Below are 16,363 nucleotides of genomic sequence, written 5' to 3' on the forward strand. Positions count from 1 at the left end.
GTATGGCTGTTGAAATATAAAGTATGGATCGGGATAGACCGTCACCTTTGTTGGAGAGAAATCTCAAACACTTTAAGTCTGACTAAAACTAAACACAGAAAGTAGTCCCCTGGAAATTCTTACAGCTGTTGTAGCGGATCCACTTCCTGGTGAACTTGTTGGCTGACTCACCTGGTAATTTCATCCATGAAGAGAGGAACACTAATTGAAAAAAGGCTAGTTGTTAGTAATGGTGTGTGGGCTCATTAAAATATTCTGCTCAGTTTCCCTTTAAGGGCAGAAGCAGCCCATCACAGTGCAGTATCTGGAGATCCCTGTTGGAAGCTGCGGTGAACCGAGCAACTTTTTAGAGGATACTGTGGCATTTTTGTGAAAAGTTGTCAAAATCAACAGTGTCACAATCAACAATGTCACAATCTTTTACTGAAAGTATGATATTTTGCCTCCACTGCAACAAATAAGTGGTTATCCTTCAATCCTCATCAACAAAGGAGCACTTTTTAAAATTGGTTCCCCTGTAATCTCCTTTTCCCACCAGTATACAGCAAGGAGAGTGACAGCGAACACTGTGGTCTAATTGTAAAAGCTGAGACTTTATCAAAAAGTGGATCATATTATATCATGACTTTTGTTTTAGCATTATGTACATGACAGGCAAGGAAGGTGAACTCATTTGCAACAAAACGTCTAGATTTTTGAATGGAGTTTGGTTTGATAGAGAAGAGGCAAAGGCAGAGCAGTGCGGTTTTGTGGAGTGATTCTTATCAAACATTTCCAAACTGAAAACTCAAGACTTTTTTTCATTAATAAATCATTACTGCATTAAATTTTAAATCTGTAATCCAGTTTTTTTTCTCAGAATTTTTTATTTCACTCTCAGAGATTTTGAGTTTTCCTCTCAGAATATTTTCCCTCTTGTAGTATAGGGGAGAGAGAAAATCTCCATGGCTCTAATATTCCATCAGAGGCTGACAGATTCAGCTGGTGAAGGCCACCTGCTGAATCGTTGCCCTTATACAGTAGGAGGACCTGATGCCAAAGCAGTGAAGTGCACTTTAAAAGGATAATGTCTTTGCCTCTTCTCCTCTCTTCTCCTCAGGCCTAGCACTAATTAAATTAACCCTGGGGGATAATTTAGCTGCTTCTAATTCTACAGCAATTAACAAATTACTGTTTAAAACCTATTGTTCACCCTGCGGGGGAAACTTTATTCTTGAGCTCACTTTAAGAGTGCATGATTGTTAAATGTTTGTGGATCTTGGTTTCAAAATTATTAGGACTTTTTTAGCCTTGAGGTGTGAAAAAGGTTTAGAGATAAATGGAACATCTATTGTCAATTTTTTTTAAAGAGAAAGAGGAAAGCGGAAATTGACTTGTCAGACAGCCAGTGATATGACTAATAGCATCTGATATAATGCACAATGAGTCATCATGCAGTGCCTTTCAAATCAATGCAATGAGTGTGAGGTTAAGAAAGATGACTGTAGGATCGCAAAAGAAAAGTTCCCTGGTTCCCCTGAATGGGTTTCTCTGTATTCAATGATAGCAGTGTATGAAGTGCCTTTATACTAACTTATACTGTAGCAACTCATAGTCTCTGTGCTGGATTTAGCTTAAACAAACAGTGAGTTGTGCTCTGAATGTATTTTCTTTAGTCTGCAGACTGCACCAAACATGCTCCAACCATGGCTGGATTAACCTACTAAAGGGCTGAGGGGTAAGAATGAAATGCTGTACCTCTGTTAACCCTTCTCCTCCTCTGTACTAGGGATGTGCAGAGGGCCCATTATTTGTATTTGTATCTATATTTGTTGAGGCAGCACGATTATTTGTATTCATATTCGAATAAAAGTGGAAAGAGGCTTAAAAATTCAATTTTTTAAAATTTTTTGTTAATTTTAGAAGATTAAAGTGTTATAATAAGTGTTCAGGAATAAACCTTATGAGGGAGGTCCTCACACCAGGTCTTGAACTGGAGTCTCCCAGATCATAGACGACTGCGCTGACTACTGAGCTAAAACTTTACTCATCGTCTCATTGCAGACAGACCTCTACCTATTTATACACCCATAACACAGAGACAGCACACTGTGTAACGTGTACAGAAGGACTTCAAAGGCGATTCTTGCTTTGCACTTTTCATTTATTGCCTATTTTTTACAACCTAACTTTGTGGAAAGAAGAAGGGGAACAACAGGTTGTGGAGAGTCTCTTAGGAGCACTTTGCATGTGTCGGTAGCTCAGCTTTATCTCTGGGGAACACCACCAACTCCGAGGGTGACGTCCAAATTAGGAAATGCGCATCATGTAGCAGGTGGATGTGACTCCCCTCGTTGAGACCTGCTGATAGACGTAACAGTGGAGCAGAAGAGAGACTGAGATAGCAATGTAACCGACCTGCACGCTGGTATTTGACATGGTTTTTTTTTCTTCACGAAAACAAATAATTTTTAAAATATTTGTTTCATACAAATATTTTAAAAATAATTCCACTATTTGTGCTTTGCCAAATAATATATATTTGTATTCGGGCACATCCCTACTCTGTGCACTGTGTACAATGTTCATATACTGAAATATTACATGGCCCAAGGTTTGCTTATCCCCAGGTGTGGCAATTTAATTAAAAAAATGAATTTAAAAATTTAATTTACTAATATTACTAATTTAAACTAATTTAACTATGCCTCAGGTAAACACAATGACAGCTGAAATAATGAAGGTCTTAGAGCTAGATTTTGATACAGGGGTGTCAGTACAGGGTCACACGATCAGTTAGTCATGTGCAAGGCACTGTGAATACTTTATTTACAGTTTTCAATTTTACATAACATTACATAAATAAACAGTCTTTCAGAAACCCAGTCTCACATCAAAATGTTGGTCCACAGTGCAAAACAACATATTAGTTTCACAATAATGGCTCTAAAACTGAGAGATGTCTACTTTTTTTTTGGGCTATTCTTTTCTATTGGCCCGCATCCACATCACGTAACTGTTGCTCAAACAAACAAAATGGCGGCCATTCCTTTTATTCTCAGCGCAAAATGCAATATTCTATGATAATTTCTGCATTCAAATGCATTTTCATAACATTTCTAGTGAGAAATAAGCATTTTATATTCATAATCTTCAGTCAGTGAATGTATATGATGTTTAGTTTGTCAGTTAAGAGTTTTGCAGGCTTTCTATCATTGCTATGGTGGTTGCTATGGACGCTGCTGTCGCTGAAACCATGTAGTTGCATGTGATTGGCTAACTGTGATTGGAGGACCCGCCCGGAAGTATTTTCCTCATTAAAAGGTTTTCTTTTAATGATATCTTTAACATTTCTCAACAGAAAAACACAAAGCGTCCTTAATAACTCAACAATGAAAAACAGGTTAACGTTAAGGGCATCAGTTTTTAATTATTTCTCCTTTTGATTCTGAGAAAAAAAATTTTTGGTGACAGTTTTTGACAGTGGAAGGGCATTGTGTTGTGGGCGCGTTCAACTACTGTTTTGAGTTGTCTGCCATCAGTGGGCCAAACACCACTGTCTCTGTTAAGAAAAGGCATTTTATAGCCTGTGATTGTAAAATGTGAAGTTGCTCATTTAATTTTATATTTCCAAGAATAGGTGGCTGAGGATATTTAATATGAAATCATCTTTATTAAAACATAGAGTCTTCCTCAATTAATATTGAGCCACATTATCCAATAAAGCACTCCAATGTAATCCCTGCACTTGTCATTTTCATATATTTCATCAAACTGGACTTTACATTGTTCATTACATTCAACCTCCACTGTTACATAATTTTATTATTTATACACATGTCACATTTAATTTTTGCTCTTGATACCTTCATATATTTCATACACTTCATTTCTTTGTCTATAGTACAGTCCATATTTCCTTTGTACAGTCAATATTTCATTGCAAGTTTTATATCCCATTTCAAAACTATTACTATTCCATTCTGTAAATAGATTTTAACATTTTAATTTCATTTTTGTGGGGGAAAATATTTGTGTTCCCCGGGTCATTCTCCGGTATTTTCTATCCTGGCAGCAGAAGGTCTTGACCTGTCTCTTTCAGAGCGGTTCATCTCTCTGTGATGGGTAAGCAGCTGTCTTGATAAGGCTGGCTGTCTCCTATGGTAACCAAGGTCAGGTAGAGATATGCTGTCCACTGTGCAGACAGTCAGACTGGTGTCCTCTTAGAATGGATAGCAAGTGACCAGTGCACAGACTACATGACTTCAGTCAATGTTAGTCAGCATAGGGTCCTGTTTATAGTCCATATAGTGTAATATAGTGTAAAGAATAACCTTATTTGGATGTAGTAAGGGTAAGGGTTTGGTGAAGGGTTTAAATACTCTTGTTCAGAAGTAGACGGCAGTGTTTTCACTTATACTGTAACTCTGTTCTCCTTGATCAAGCTTCAATAAATCTCCCTGTGTAAGAAATCCCAGCCTCCTGACAAGTATTTCACTTTGGGTTTACCAGCTCTACATCAATTCCTTGACAATTTTAATATGACTTTATTTATTATTATCACTACCTTGCTGTGAGAGAGATTTAAATAGTTGTTATCATTTGACGTATTTCTTGTATATATTATATATGTTATAAATGTCAAATCTCAAATTAATTGGTCAATGTTAGTTTGTTATTCAACTACTGTTCCAAATACCTTCATGTTGTGTCTATTTTAAGCCCCTAGCTTCGTAAAATGAGACAGTTGACTGTATGTAAGTTAGATTATGCTGTCTGAACCAGTGGTAGGGCAAATCATACTTATGTAGATTTCTATGTCTCTTTCATGTGTTGAGCTGTCAAGCCTTTAGAGGATAGTACTGTTTGTTCTTCAATTCAATGTGATAACAATGTCACTTTGTCATCTGATGCTGCTTTGGTCCACACCTGTGTGCTGTCATTCTGGCATATATAGTCAAGAAGACATACTATTCCTGGACTAGTTGAACTCTTGACCCTTGTTTCTATCTGAGGGCTGTGTACTGACCTTGAGGGTTAGCTATGGATATTTTGAGTCTGTACAAGGGTACTTAAGAACTGGCTGAGTGCCAGCTCGCCAGAGAGAGAAAAGGTAATTGTAGGTGATATGCTCTCCCTCTCAGTTGCATTGTACTTCTGATTATATAATATTATTTGATTACATTATTTCATAACCCGACAGTGCTCTCTTTGTGTGTTTTTTGAGTGATCAAGCAGTTCTGCACTACATTACTTTAATCTATTTTTATTCTTCTGTGTTGCGTTTTTTGGGAGAAAACATCAAGACACATTCTTTGTATGCTGCACTGGCTAATAAAACAGATTGTGATTGAATGGGCTGTGTCATGCTGACATAAAATCCCAAAACCAAGAATCAGCTTTTATGAATATTTGATATGTTGCTGTTTTATTATCCCACTTGTGACAGTTTATATTTTTGTGTAACTTCATTTTATTCCCCACTGTTTTATGATCTGTTTGTTTTTCTTTTGTTTTAATAGCTGTTTTATTAATTCCTTTTTTCTTCTCTCTGTTAAGCACTCTGTAACTTTGTTAAGAGTGGCGCTGTATAAATAAAGTGTATTATTATTATTATTAATATGTTATTTTTTTGTTTTGATTATGGATTGAAGTTGTATTCTAGAAACTTGTGTCTCCCAACTCTGTGCTTCTGTATAAGGTCTTTGAAGTCTATGAACTGAAAAGATGGTGAAGGTATGTGATACCTTTTGGTACCCATGTGTGATAGTGAAGAGGGGTACTGTTGGAAGTCAGGGTTGTGCCAAATAGGAGTGTATATACATGTGGTTGGAGTAGAATTAAAAATCTCGATGAATTTCTACCAGGCTGTCAGAGTTGTGGCGACTGCAGTATTTTTAAAGCAGGGATGTTGTTTGATGGTTGTGTTGAGGAAAGGTGGATCTGAAAGTGAGATGTTTTAGCAATATAGTTGTTCCATGTCTATCCATGTCTATCTATATATCATGGGATATTATGGTTGGTTTGATGGATCAATTGCCGGCTGTGCTTGACCGATCAATTGCAGGATTAATTATTGTATTAAACTCTCTGCAAATTATGATATTTGTTGGTTCTTGTAATGTAGAGAAAAATGTGTCAAAGAAAGATGGATTGTCGCTTTTGGGTCCGTATATGTTGGCAATTGTGATTTTTTTGTCATAGATGGATGCAGTAATTATAGTATATCGTCCTTCGGAGTCAGCAGTTGTGGAGTGGTGAATTAGAGGGATTCTTTTGTTTATTAAAATAGAGACACCTTTGTCTACTGTTGTAATTTGCTGAGAATACCTGTAACGTGTGTTAATAGAATGATGAACCCAGGACATTGCCCCTTCCCAGAACCCTGCTGATATCTCTGAATTCACGTCACTGTGAAGTTCCTTTTCATGTTGGGTATTTAGCATTGAATATTCCCAAACAAAGTTATGATGAATACAATTACAAACTAATTGCCACACTGTAAACCTGGGAGACGGAGGCCCCAGAGTATTTGCCTACTTTGCCCTTTTGATTCCAATTAGGGATGTCCCAAAACCAATTTGAATGCTTTTAATTGCACATCTGCTCATACAGAGTCCAACTTGACACTTATATTTACCTAATGTTGACTAAATAATGTATGTATATATGTATCTGTCACTTTGAAAAAACAGATGTACTAATTATTTTTCATGATCCACTTATCCAAATACTGACAGTCTTGGTTCAAAACTATAAAGCTGATGAGAGTAAATTATGAATGACACGAATGAAAGTTTACTTGGAGAATGAGACTGTTGGAATTGACGTGATCAGCTGATGGTTTTACTAGAGAAATACCCTTTCACACACTCGTACACCAATGGCAGGAAGCTATCATGCAAGGTGCTGCCTGACCATCAGGAGCAATTTGGGGTTCAGTGTCTTGCACAAGGACACTTCAACATGCAGACAGGAGGAGCTGGGGATCGAACCGCCAAACCTGTGATCGGTGGACGACCAGCTCTACCTCCTGATCCACAGCCGCCCCGCCATACTACTTCACTTATACAACTTTAAATGACAACCCAGATGACAACTGACAACTGGACATGAGTAATTGGAGTCCGAGAAAAAAGATTTTTTTACAGCTTTTTTACATCCCACAGTATGAGTATCATTTCTAGGAGACACAATTGCATCCTGTGGAAACGTGACATTTCTCCTTTTATAAAACACAAGCTGCTGCATAGAAAACGTTAGCTTCAAGATGATATTTGCTTTTTCCTCCTTAATTTAGTCTTTATTTGTGTGTGTATTATTTATACAATTTTTTTTCTGTACTTTGATGTATTGTAAATAGCCCTACATAGAGCTGTGGGGTTCTGTCTGGAATGTGGGTTAAGTCCATGCAGCAAACGGACTAGTTGTATCTGTAATTATTATTACTATGATTGTTTATTATTAGTTAGGTAATTATTGTTATTATTGTGGCTATTTTTGATTGTTATTTGTAGGTGATAATTACAGTGTTTAGCTACATCTGTGAACAGTGTTCATTTTGGCACATGATTTTAATTTAGTTTTAGTCTTCTAATGAAAATGTAGATCAGTCTCAAATTTTATAGTAGTCTGATTTTTGTCAGTTATAGTCAACATACACTTAAGACATTTTAGTCTAGTTTCGGTTAGTGATACTTTAGACTGAAGATGAATTAGTCCATAAATCTTGTTTCTTCTGAGAAGCGCTGATGTCAGATAACATTACTGACAGAGACAGAATGTTACTGAATACAAGATGCTTCTTATTAACGGCAGAGCAACAGCTCAAACAGCTGAATCAACTTCTCAACAAGAGATATTATTGGCTGCTGGAGTAGCTACAATTTGTGATTCGTCCATTTCATATTATTGTTTAGTTTTTATTCATTGACAAAAAATGTAAATGTATAGTTCTCGTTTTCAAAGGTTACTATTTATTTAGGTTTTTTTTGTGAAAAAAAGTTGTCAATGAATATTTTTTGTTCTTTTTTTTTCAAGATTATTATTATGGCTTTTCTTATTCTTCTTTATTGGACAGTTGATAGTGAAGTGGCAGACAGGAAACAAGGGGAGAGAGATGAGTATGACTTGGAACAAGGGTCCCTGGCTGGAATCAAACCAGGGACATAGCAGTTATGTGACATGCGCCAGTCTGGTCGCCAGAATAAAACACTGGCATTGTACATTTCTGCAAACTGGAGATACGCTGCTTTTCTACGTTTCAACACATGTAATACGTAGCAAATTAACATTTCAACAGTATGTATCATGTCAACATTTGTAAAGTGACGTAGCTCACATGAGATCTATATGAGCTGACTTTGTTATTAGGAGGAGGGGTCGGTGGATGGTTAAGAAGTTTGTTGGAAGAAAGTTGGAAATCAGAAGAGAGCATGGTTCAAGACCACCTTGAAACCAATGCCCACTTTGAAACCAGGTGTTTTTAGTGAGACATTGGGACATTTGCAGCCATTTTTATTTCATTTTTTTATTTTGACCCAAACCATGATCTTTCCCTAACCCTAACCAGACCTTAACCAAGGCGTTGTCATATCATAAAACATCATTATTCAACTGATAATGGCCAACACTGAAACATAGACATTTAACGTAGCCATGGTTTGAAGAACCGTGCAATGCCAACGTTTTGTTCTGGTGACTGGGTTGCATGCATAGTAACCATTCAGCTACCGGTGTGTCTGTCATAGTTCTTGTTGACAAAATTAATTACATCTGAATAGAATGAATTAAAAAGAGGTTGTTTTATCAGGTTGACAAACAGTGTACATGTGAATAAAGTCTGAGTGAATCCTACTATTGGACATTACTAACATAGTATAGCGTGTGTCAGAACCTAAGCTCTACGCTCTACATTCAAAACGGAAATAGAGTTGTGCAGTGCCTTTTGATAACAAGTCTTATCACTCTCCTAGCTGTTTTCTGTATTTCACAACCCCTCCCTGCAGCCCTACCGCCCTTTTTTTCACTCCTGCTCTCAATTGAAAACATCATCTGTTCCCGAGGCACTGCAGTAGCATGTTCTGCCCTTTACCCCAACATACATACTGTATACAGCCAGCGTGCACCTATACAAGCATGCAGTCATCTGTATGCACCCAGCCTACGTGGCTCTGCTTCAGTCGACTCTGCCGAGCGTCGGCCTTCACAGCTCCCTGAGGTGGAACTGCCTCCCATCCCACGAGAGTTCACCAAGCAATACCCTTGTGTGTGTGGTGTGAGTGTGTGTGTGTGGTGTATTTTCATGACTTCTTTTTCTTTTAATGGCAATGCCATACACTGCAGTGAAACAGTGAAATTGGATCCGCAATGAGAGTTCAGGAAGGGGATTACTCAGGCTGTTATTCTGTGGATTTGTGGCATAGCTACACTATAGTGTACTGTACTGTAGGAAGTGCTGGACAAAATGTTTTCATACATTGGTTTTATACCTTTTTTTTCATTTTGTCCTTCCCGTGTTTGTCGAGTAACTTCGTGGCAAGTGTAGATGAGCCTGCCCTCCCAAGAAACGACACAATAGGTCATAAGGTCAGTCGCCAAAAACGACCCATAGTTACATTTGAGTGACAGATACCATCTAGCAGCCGTAGTAATTATGACCTGGAGAAGTGCTGCAGCTCAGATGATGTCTATATAAGGTGACAAATATCCATATTCAGAGGTGGCGGGTCGGGTGGCTGGTTAGATCTTAATTTGCAAAAGTCTTTGACTTTGGCAATGGACATAATGATATATAATGAGATGATGATATCCTCAGGAAGTGTAAGTCATACTGAAAGAAAGGAATGTGTTTTATCTCAGCGTGTGAGGATTTGACTGGGTCATGACTCTGAGAAGGCGGACAATTTTTGACGTCAAATCATCTCACGCGGTATCTTTGCCTCAACTTTAACTCTCTGGCGCCCCCCTGTGGAGAATTTTTGCTTTGTCCTGCTGAGTGTCCATTTTTACTACAGTACAGACCATATGCTATCATTTCACAATGATAAAAACACCATCCGGAAAGATGAGTTAAATTCCTGAGAAGCACAGAATATTTCATTCCCCACCATCCCCTGTGATGTTAATCCAGTCCGAATGGGGTGTAAATTGTATTATGGGAGGTGTAGGTTCCAGCTTGACCCATGCTAGTCACTTAAAGTCAGAGTATCTCTGCCTCTGCTGCTTCAACTTTGACCATTCTTTTTTATCTGCCTCTTGTAAGTCCCCCAACTATATTAGAGTGAAAATCCTATAAAACCCTTTTAAAGTAATTGTCAATAATGTGTCATCATGATTCACAAATTGTGCAATTAACTTTACCATGTACCCCTGTCATTTACCTGGGAATCATCATCATGAGGATACCTTATGGATAAACAGAGCGAACACCGAAAATAATAACAATCCAAAAAAGCCCATTTACACCTCATGACAGTCAGCTCTATTAGCGACCTGAGGCTATTATTGTATAATAACTGCATTATTGTGTTTCTGTATGGCATTAGCAGACTTCACATACTTATAAAACTCCATAATTACTTCCAAACACTCTCATATAAGTCAATTAAGAAAACAAAGTCAGTAAATTGTGCAGTTGTTTGAGTGGTGAGCTCTCAATCAAAATCTCATATTTCTGTTGCTAACGCTTGGAGCGGGAGAGCTCCCACAGCTGCCTCTCAAAACTCTGATTAAAGCTGGCCATGGAGACTCCAAGTGACGGTGTAAATTGAAAGCATAAATTGAAGCATCATGGGAAAAGAGCAGGCAGAAAAGTGACATTAATATCCTACTACACTTTGCTGTCACTGATCAGCTCAGGGACAGTCTGACATGTCAGTCCCAATACTGAGCCCGAGAAATATTGTGTTTGAGTAAATAGCAGGTGGTGGAAAAGATCTTTAACAAATATCACACTACTTGCTTGCAGTTGAGTTAATTTAACTCTGGTTTTGGTATACTGATATAATCTTCTTCAACAATAGCATCAAAATTGAGTGTAACAGCTGTTTAAAGCTGCTTTAATCTATACTTTTATTTGACCAGTGGATCAGAAGAGCATGTGTACTATAAAAGGTGGTGCTCCTAGTGACAATCTCACAGAGATTTATCACCAATGCTACAATTCCCACTCCCTATAGGGCCTTTTTTCCCATCTTTGAGCTCATTGTTTTGGTTTTCTGGCCTGCAAGCTTGCTGTTTTGGTTCAGTCTCACGGCTCTCATCTGCATAATTCCTGGTTTAGGGGAAAGCTCTGATCAATCCACTGTACATGTCCAGCAACAAACAGCAGACAGACAAAGTTAGCACCAGCAACTAGCTGGTGAACATAGTGGAGATTTAGCAGCTAAAGACAAATTTATTTTTCTCAGGAGTAGGTAGAGACCAAAACAGAGCTAAAAGAGAGTAAATATTGGACTTACATTTACCAGGTGAAGAAACACTTCTCCAAATGAATGCTATTGCTGCTCTGTGTCTGCTGGTTGTATAAAACAAAGCTATTGTATACTTACTAATTAGCCATTTTAACTTTATATGTCACAGTTGTGTTTACAACTTGTTTCTGTTGCCCCCAAGATGCCAAAAAATATGCTTTTTATTAAAGCTGCACTAATCAAAGTTTTGTAAATATTGGATTTACATTCCTTACTTAGTAAGAAACTCAACTGCAAAGAATGTCATGATTGATGTGTAAATCGACAACTCTTTGTGAACAAATTACACATCTATAAGATATGTCAATGTTGTTTTTATGGCTTGTTCTACTGCCTCCAAATTGCCTAAAAACAGTCAATAAATTCTCAATAAACATCTAAACTGATGTTCACTAACAACAACCTTAATATTAACCTCAATGTGTCATGCAGAGTTTTAAAGAACGTCTTTGTCATGGAATAAAGCCTTTCATTTTGCAATCTTAATAAAAAAAGACTAAATTGAAAAGCTTAGGTTACCTTTAGAGCCAAACAGGTGCAAGGACGTTTATGCTACAACGTGACCTTTTTCACCTTCAGTGATTCATTATGTGGTTAAATGACAATATTTTTGAAAAAAAAAAAGTTTCACAGAAGAAACTGACAACATGTTAAAATTGAAAAAAACAAAACAAAACCAAACAAACATACATTACAACAAATTTTACTGAGCTCAGCTAGAGAGGACCTGACCTCCAGTCAGTCAGGGGGAGCCAGTAACTCATCAGACCAATTTTACCTTAAAGTTTATCAATCAGTTTGTAAATTCTACCTTGAGTAAAAAAGCCTGTCTAAATATTACAATCAATTGTTAAGTAATAAAACTAGGAAAGGTTAATGTTATAAATCCTTTATAGATATAATGGTATGCATAATAATGATCAGTTACTATTGTGATATAGGAATGTTAGCTTCAAGCACAAAATGAAAATGTCCAAAAGAAAATCTGACATGTGTAAAATGCTGTTACATTGTGTATTTTCAATATTGTTATGTTAATAGTTTATCCCTAATATTGAAAACATAGTATCTTAAAACTGTATACTATTTAATAACTATATATAACTGTTGGTGACCATGTAGCAGAACACAATGCAATTCATTTTGAACAGAATTGCGAGTGTGTCGAAGTGTTTTGACACATTTTCAAGTACTTTTTGTGCAACCTGAGTTTGAATTGCTGTGATCTCACCTTTCCCCTAAAAAATAAAAGCTCCAAAGCCAATTAAGCTTAGCCTGGCTGCACCCTCAGAAACTCCTATCAACATCACTAATGAAAGAGTTTTGAAAGCAACCTCAGCCTTGTTAATTCTGCCAAATCTAACATGGTGGTACAAAATGTAAAACTGAGGTTAATGTACTCTTTTAAAGATGTTTACATGCTATGCATAGAAGTTTTAAATGTGCTTTAAAATACAATATTTGTTAGTACAACTTCAGAGGCACCCTGGATAATAATCTCAAACATGGCAGAAAAGCCTTAGAGTGAAAGTGGTCTTCTCTTACAGTCAGTACTTCATTTAAACACTCATCAAGGTGTAATGCAGACTGAAAAACAGCCCCTGAATATCTCGACCAGAGCTTATTAATACTGCGTTAAAGGCCACACATTTACCCGCAAGGCATCTGTTCCACCCCATTTAAGATGACTTCACTGAGGGCTGAGGCATCTTGTTAAACTCCAATGTCTAACTGTTCATTAGTACTGATAGTCAGAGCACCTGTCTCCATGTGACAGCTTCATTTAGTGAACATGTCTGCAAACATCATATGTATTTTATTTTCTGTACCCTGGGAAATTAGCACAATTACACAGCAAGAGATTAGTGTTGGTGTTGATATCTGTCAGTCTGACACTTGCATGATTTTAATATATCTGCACGTTGTTGGAAACATGCTGATCATTCAAAAATGTACTGGCAACATGCTGTGTTCTGGCTTTATATCATTTCTGCTGTGTTTTGGAACGAGTATTCCTCAAATGTTTCAAGACAGTCCAATTTAACTTCTCAGAGATGAAGGATAATGGTACAAATAGACCTGAACATGTATTTTATTTGTGAAATACCAATCTTGACACCTATTGTACAACTAATTTGTATTAGTAAATAGTTAAAGTAAATTATTTTATATTAAATGTATCTGCAAACTGTTGACTGTCAATGTATTTAATTTGTTGTCCTACAGTATCTGCTCTTGGCAACTAAAACATGATTAATGTTATTATGGTTGTGTCATACATGTATTGGTTAACACCGTCAGACCCAGCATCCACAGTAATGGACATTAAATATCTATTGGTCTCAGCCAATGAAAATGCACCGTTAAAAAAAGTGAATTTAGAATCTATTTACACAATAAATGTCAACTTTTGATGTACAAATAGCCAGACTAAAGACCAAGGCATGATACAAGCTTCAGGCTACATTAGCTGCTACTAGCGGAACACACCTGAATCTCCAACCAAACTGTTGATGGTCAAGTTGCATTGTGGGTAATGTAGGCGCCAGGTTTTTGGTGGAGTACTCTTCTAATGTTCCACTAAGTTTTATTCCATAATATTTCACTTGTAGAGTTCACAGCTACAGAGGTTTTAGGTTGTTGTCGGCCATTTACAATTATGTACACTACATTTTAGATGTCTCTTGATGAAATCACTCAACATCTGCACCCATAGGAGTGTTACATGAATATGAAATATAGCAACTGATATGGTGGACCTGCCCAAACCTATATGCTCTATGTGTTTCAAGAATGTCTGCTTGGGGGATATTAGAACCCTCAAATTCAGCTATAAATATCTAAATATCTAAATGTTTGGGTTTCTTTAAAGGGGTGTGTCTCAATGAAAACATCCATGAATTATGATCTTATTTCTATGTGAAACAAAAAAAACGGGGGAAAAAAATCTTAGGAATAGAAAAAAATCCAATCTAAAGGGGTTATGGTTATGGAAAGGTGATGTTTTGGGCTAAATATGGATAAAGGTGTGCTTTGTGTGCTTTGTCCAACAAATTATCCATCACCTACCTCCTCCCCATGACTTGCATGTAGTACAAGAACATTACACTTCCTTTGTTGTAAAAAAAAAAAAGTTTGCCAGTGAACCATATCCGTTCAACATTGTTTTCAAAATAGATTTGTCAAAGCAAATCAGTAGTACACATTATAAATGTTTTTTGTACTATTTGGTTAAATAATAAAAGCTGAACAAGTCCTCAATGTCTTGTCCTCTCTACCTAATGTTTCATTTATGTAAGCAGACAGACAGAACAAATGGGTACATTTTATTTGTTGCCTCAGCCATCAGGTTACTCAGTAAAAAACTTCAGTGAGTGAGTTTGACTGGTTAATTGTATAATGGTTGTTATACTACAGCACTCAATGGGAAAGGACATATTACAACAATAGAGAAGGGATCTGCATGATTTACTGTCTGTCATCTGCACTTTCAATCATATGTCATATTAACTAGTCAGTTTCCCTGGAGGGGGGAGGCTGTTAATCAGTCTGTTATCCCTGAAAGGAACAGGTGGGGGTGGGGAAAGTTCAGTAGATGGATGGAGGTGGGTACAAAACTAGATGTGGCCCTTCTGGTTCTGAGGGTCAGAGTCTTATATTGGTGTCTGGAGGGCATGAGGTTGTAGTAGGTGTGGAGGGTGTGAGTGGTCTTCAGCTATTTGTGAGGCCTTTTTACTGTTTCTTATGGATGTGGCTGAGTGCCTCCTGTTCCCACCCAATGATCTTACCTCTGATCTTTACAATCCTGTTGAGGGAGTTCAGGTTGATAGCGCTCATCACTACAAACCATGCTGTGATATTGAAGGTCAGTATCGATTCCACAAAGGATCCATAGAATGCCTGCAGGACTGATGGCTGGACCTGGAACTTCCTCATTCCCCTGAGGACGAACCGGTGTTGTTGCCACTTGGAGAGCATCAGCTCACAATTGGTCTTAAAGGTGAGCATGTGATTAATGGTAGTGCCATGGTATTTATACTCCTCAATGAGCTCTATTGTCTGGCCATTTACCTCCAGTGTCAGGGCAGTGGGCTGAAATCCACCAGCATTTCTTAGGTTTTGCTGGGATTTAAGTCAAAGTAGTTGTTCTCACACCACCTTGAAAAGCTGTGGATTTTCTTACTGATACAGTTGTTGGAGTTTGTGGTGTCAATAATAACTGTGTCGCCAGAGTACTTGATGTACAGCATCTCACAGTTCTGAGAGTGGTATGGATATTCTCATCTAACTCACTGAGAGAATGCAAAGAAGAATATTTCTCAAAATGTTGGACTGTTCCTTTAAATTAAATGTCCCTTAATTCAGACTCAGAAAATGCTGCTGCTTGTTGTCTTCATCATCAATTGGTGCAGTGTTTTTATATGTGAATGTAACCTATGCAGTCAAACAATTACTGAATGGACCTTTAATGAAACTTAGGCCTTCTCTCCCTTCATCCAGAACCAAGGCTCTAACCACATGAGTATAAAACATACACCGTCAATGACTATTGATGTCTGATAGCTAACACATCTCCCTGCTTGGAAAGTCTAGATAGCCTGAAGGCAAACACATCAGACAGAGTGCCCAGGGACAGCTCCCACATCATTTTAGTGACATGCATTCTAATGTTTCAGTATCTGCTTTATTTTTTTCACATATTGTGTAAAAAAATATGTGCCTGCAAGGACACCAGGAGAAACCATGCACACAAGAGAACATCATTAATATTTTCAACAATGTACACAAACTCATTAACCCTCATCCTACCAACATATTTAACATACAAGGACTACCGACTGGAGTCCCTGGAGATCCCAAGAATAAACTACTGTAAGAAAGAAGAATCATAGCAAAATGTTATTTCTTCT

This window comes from Thunnus thynnus, chromosome 20, assembly GCF_963924715.1.
Source record: "Thunnus thynnus chromosome 20, fThuThy2.1, whole genome shotgun sequence".
Taxonomy (NCBI): Eukaryota; Metazoa; Chordata; class Actinopteri; order Scombriformes; family Scombridae; genus Thunnus; species Thunnus thynnus.